At 39.6% G+C, this 5,014-nt stretch overlaps 1 long non-coding RNA gene across 1 annotated transcript; it reads left to right on the forward strand.

The window, feature by feature from the left end:
- Positions 1 to 2,671: 2,671 nt before the first annotated feature.
- LOC127105520 (uncharacterized) lies at positions 2,672 to 4,308 on the forward strand. The gene is made up of 2 exons (XR_007795024.1): positions 2,672 to 3,330; positions 3,444 to 4,308. It is a non-coding gene; the product is annotated as an uncharacterized LOC127105520 (long non-coding RNA).
- Positions 4,309 to 5,014: the final 706 nt, after the last annotated feature.

Genomic DNA, 5,014 nt, shown 5'->3' on the forward strand with positions numbered 1-5,014 from the left:
TCCGCCTCTGCTGGGAAATGCTCCACACTGAATGGAAATGCTACGCGATATGAGGATGCAAATGCAAATGCTGATTACTATATGCAAGATGCAAAAGGAGGAAAACTCCTGCTGGGAAAGCAAATGATCACTTTGCTGAGCACACCCTTCTGATTCGGTCCTCCACTCTGTGGGGACACGCAACAATTCTGCTGCGGATACTTACTGATCTGACATTCTCGGAACGACAGAGAAACCAACTCAACTGGGGAATCACTTGTTGGGAAAACACCAACCTCTCGACCATGCTGGGGAATAGCACTGCTGCTGGGGCAAGCAACCAACACACACCCGTTGGGGAAACAGCAAACTTCAGACTTGCTAGGGAAAGGACACTCTCAACCCTGCTGGGGATTACATGATCACTTCGCTGAGGAAAAAACTACCCACGGACACCTCCGCTGGGGAAATAGCAACCTTTAGGCTCGCTGGGGAACTAACAGTCCTCAGACCTGCTGGGGAAAGGATACTCTCAACCCTGCTGGGGATTACATGATCACTTCGCTGAGGAAAAAACTACCCACGGACACCTCCGCTGGGAAAATAGCAACCTTCAGACTTGCTGGGATAATACTCTCAACCCTGCTAGGGGAGATAACCAATCCCAGGCTTGGCTGTCGAGGAAACACCGATCTCGAATCCTCTGGGGAGATAACAATCTCAAACCGCTGGAGAGATACGGAATTTTTGACCTGGAACCTCTGTCGACTCGTCGAACACTGGTATTCACCATCCAACCACAGTGTCGGCTTTCCACTTTTGAGAGCTCCCAGACTCATCTGGTCTTTTCTAATTTATCACCTTGTATTCTCGTCGAACACTGGTTCTTCCATCCCCCGTATAAATATTACTCTTAATATTCATACCTATGTTTAAGACTTGATAACTCTTTATCCATGATCCATGAGATGTGATCATCAGTCTATAAACATAATAGTCTTCATGCTTTAATGTTATCCCACTTTACAATAAAGCTTGACTACAGATACTTTTAGAATAGTGTCCTTATGTTTAATGTGATCTCATGATTAAGTCATACTTGATACATTAAACGGACTAGCTATTCTAGGGACTTTATTAAACAAGGTAATAAAGAAAAAGTCTTTTATTATTAATAAATAATTCGATACAAGTACCAAAAGTATTGGCCTCTAGGGCTTACACCAACAATTAGCACCCCTCACATCCATGGTATTCCATGGGAACCATCTAGGATGTTTGTGCTTACGTGTGTATTGTTTATCGAGTGCTTGCTTGTCAAAGGTTTGTGGAGTGGAGGTAGATTTTAAATTAATGTGCTCGCCAAGGAATGAATCCTCGTGCCTACGTATGCCCACTTGTTGAAGTGAGAAATCAGAGCCTTCGTAGTTCGTGGGTTTAAAATTGTTTGTTTGTTTTGTTGATTTTATTACCTTGAAGAAGGGTTTTTGATGGTGTCGCCCAAAGACTCAAACAAAAGGTTTGAATGCGTTGAGTGGTTTTTATATTTTGAGAAAAGTGTTATTGATTTCGGATTGCACTAAAGACTATGGATAAAGGTCAATACCTCAAACTACCAAGCCAAACGTCTTGTGTTCGAAGCATTCAGAATGAGTGTGGGAAAGCTGCAGTCTCATCCCTTCTTTATTGCTTAAGGCTCGTGACATACCATCCTAATTGCCATTTATTATGTTTTTGAGTTTGATTTAGAAAAAGAGCCGCTTGACGTTGGATCAAGGGTTTGCTTATTGTTTTTGATTTGAGGAAGAGACCGCTTGACGTTGGATCAAGGGTTTGATTATCGATTTTTCAATGGGTGAACGTTCCTAATGTCTAAGGAGTATCTAACAAGCAATAAAAGAAAGCAAGTAAATGCGTACATCGGAAAGGGGAGGGGGGTACATGTAAGTACAAGGGAGTGCTGGAAGTAAAAGGTTTCATTGTCAGGTAGCCCAAGAGAAAGCCATGTGTGTGCAATTGTGTCCTAAACTAGAAAGCACATAAAAGATTACAATTTGTCTTGGATCTTGAATGCTCCTTCCATGTTTGGGTTGAATCTTTGTCCAAGGCCTTTTGCAAGGGTCCTAACAACAATCTCTAAGTCCATTCCAATGTCCATTACATGCTTGGGAATTATCTTTTTTCTATTTTTAAAGTCTTATCCATTTTTAGGTTCACTTTAGAATGAGATGAATGAAGAATGTACAATGATGTAGCAAAATTAATATGAAATAAAAATAAAAGTGCATAAGGTAAATGACAAAAAATAAAATGTTAGGAGCGGAAATTAAAATGCGGAAAGTAAAAGTTAGAGATTAATTGTGGAATTTAAATATTAGAAGCAGAAATAAAAGAATTAAATGTTAATGTTAGATGTTAGAAATCAAAGTGAAATGATAGAATTAAAATCAACATCAACGATTAAATCTAAAACAAGTTCTAAAGTAAAACAATACTCTAAAATTGAATCAAAATAATTATCCTCAAACAATTCTCAAAAGGTAAATTCTAAACAATTTTCACAATTCAACTCTAAGACAATTATCAAATCAATTCTAAAAAATTATTAAATCAATTTTAAAACAATTATTAAATCAATTCTAAGACAATTAACAATCAATTCTAAAACACTTAACAAAGATTAAATCCTAATTAACAAACTCCAAATCCAATTAACAAAATAATGTCCAAGCATCAAGATTAATATCGAATTAATAAAGTTAAATCCAAACCAATTCAGTATAGGCCTCAGGGAATTGTGTTAAGCAAAATCGGTTGGGCTTTACACCAGGAGGCCCAACAGCCTCAGATCCAAGGCCTGGGGTTGTGTTCACTACACGGAGATGCAAGACCAAGCTCTGTTTGGGCCTTAAGGAGGTTAGGCCCAAAGTACATGGATAAGGAGGGAAACGGAGAAGCCTCACGCCATTCATCTTCTTCACGTTCATCGGCCCCGAAACAGAGGAAATGAGTTCCGTCGCACCTAACCGCGACGAAGAAACTAACCGCGCCAGTTCTCGCCACCGGAAGCGGCGGTGGTTCTAAATGCGAATCCTAATCGCGAATTAAAATCGAAGCCTCGCAGAATTACCTTCGGTGACGCGTTCGGCTTCGGAGACCACAGAGTATGGAGGAGATGACTCTTTCTATCTTCCTCCAAATTTGGTTCTAATCTGCCTCCTAGTTCGACACCTCGCGCTTCCTATCTGCAGATCGATAGTGACGTTGGAGTCGATGAGAAATAGTGTCGACACTGCGACGACGACCGAATTCTTTATCAATCGGACTCGAATCTTGACGCCATTGAATCAGGTATTAAGCTTTATCTTCTTATGTTCCTTCTTCTTCTCACTAATTCTTCCTCTTCTTCTTCTGGTTATTCGTGAGTTATGTTAGAGAAGTATGCGGTGTGGTGTTGATTACAGGTAATTGCAGGAGTGAGATTGAAGGTCATTCACGGATCTATGAAGGTTCGGTTATATGACGGTGATCGGTACGTGCGTTGAATCGCGGTGGAGACGGTGGTTGGTTTGTGGTTTGATGGAGGTTGCGATCGGGAATTGGTTACGGTTGGGAAGAAAGTGGTGGAGGATTCGGTTAGAGGGAAGGAGAAAGAGAGAAGAACGAGTTCGTTTACGAGCTGAGAGAGAGCTTCAATACTAGTTCATGCTCTTATATAGAGCTGTTTGAGTTTGGATGTGAGGTTTTGTTAGTTGGGTGTGGCGTTAGCGATTTCGTTTAAACTGCATTTTTTTTTGTTGGCTCATGGCTTTAGTAGCCCGTGTTGCTGTGGTTGCGTTTATGCAGCTAGTATTGAAGTTTTTGTCGGCGTGCGACTTGGGAGGTGCTGGCTTAGAAGCTTGTGCACCGCTTATTGTAGCAGCTTGTTAGGCATGAATTTTCATCGTCGCGTTTCAGCTGTTTTCGTTTTTGGCTCCCAGTTTTTATAGCTTCTCAATTTGCTCTCTCAATGTGTTATGCAGCTTGGAGCTTTGCGTTGGCTTGGCATTTACACTACAGCTGGTTGAATGTTGTTAGGCAGCTTGTTGATGTTATGGAGTTACCTGCATTTTGGCTTGTGCAGTTTCCATCGCCCTTTTAATTTGGTTCGCTGAGTTTGGCCTGGCTTGGACACCGTAGCTTGTAGTCGTTGCAACTTTTGGAGTTTGGCTGCTGAATTAGCAGCTTTGGATGCTCAGCGTTCTTGCATACGTGTACTCGCGTTTCATGTTGTTGCCATTTAGCTTGTATTTCCACTGCAACTTGATGCTTCACTTGGCAGCTTTTTCACTTGCCTTTTCTTACTGCAGTTTAGCTTTAGTATAATTGAATGTGGATAATTAAAATTGGACGTGGTTAGTATAAATGGATAAAAGAGAAAATGGATTAAAATTGAAATTGGATTAAAATGAAATAAATGGTTTTGTGTGATGTGGGCTCAACCAAAAGAATGAATGGGCCTCCCTGAATATGAATAAAAAGAAATTATAAATGTTAAATTGAATTTAAAAATTGATTTGAACTATCAAACTCCACTCGAATTATCAAGAATTAATTCGAATCATCAAAGTCGATTTGAATTATCACAGATTGATTTGAATTGTCAAAATCGATTTGAATCATTACCGATTAACTTGAATTATCAACTTGGAAAAAAAGATGAAATAAGATGTACATTTATGCTAAATGGAATGATCAAATATGGTTCCTCATGGAAATTCAAACAAAGTCAAATTCAAATTCGAACACATATTATGAACCAATATCATACAATGCATGACACACTCAATGAATCTAAGACTATTATAACATGCATTGTAATGAATGAACGACCTTGACTGAGAATGGACCAATGGCCAAAGATGAATGGAAGTATGATTGTGCTAATGAATCAATGTATCAAGCCACATGGAATCGAGAGTCAAATGCTTGATCGGGAATGCATGTAGATCCAAAAATGAGGTATACTATCACATGGCCATGATTAAGAAAATTA

This window comes from Lathyrus oleraceus, chromosome 7 (assembly GCF_024323335.1).
Source record: "Lathyrus oleraceus cultivar Zhongwan6 chromosome 7, CAAS_Psat_ZW6_1.0, whole genome shotgun sequence".
In the NCBI taxonomy this organism is placed as follows: domain Eukaryota; kingdom Viridiplantae; phylum Streptophyta; class Magnoliopsida; order Fabales; family Fabaceae; genus Lathyrus; species Lathyrus oleraceus.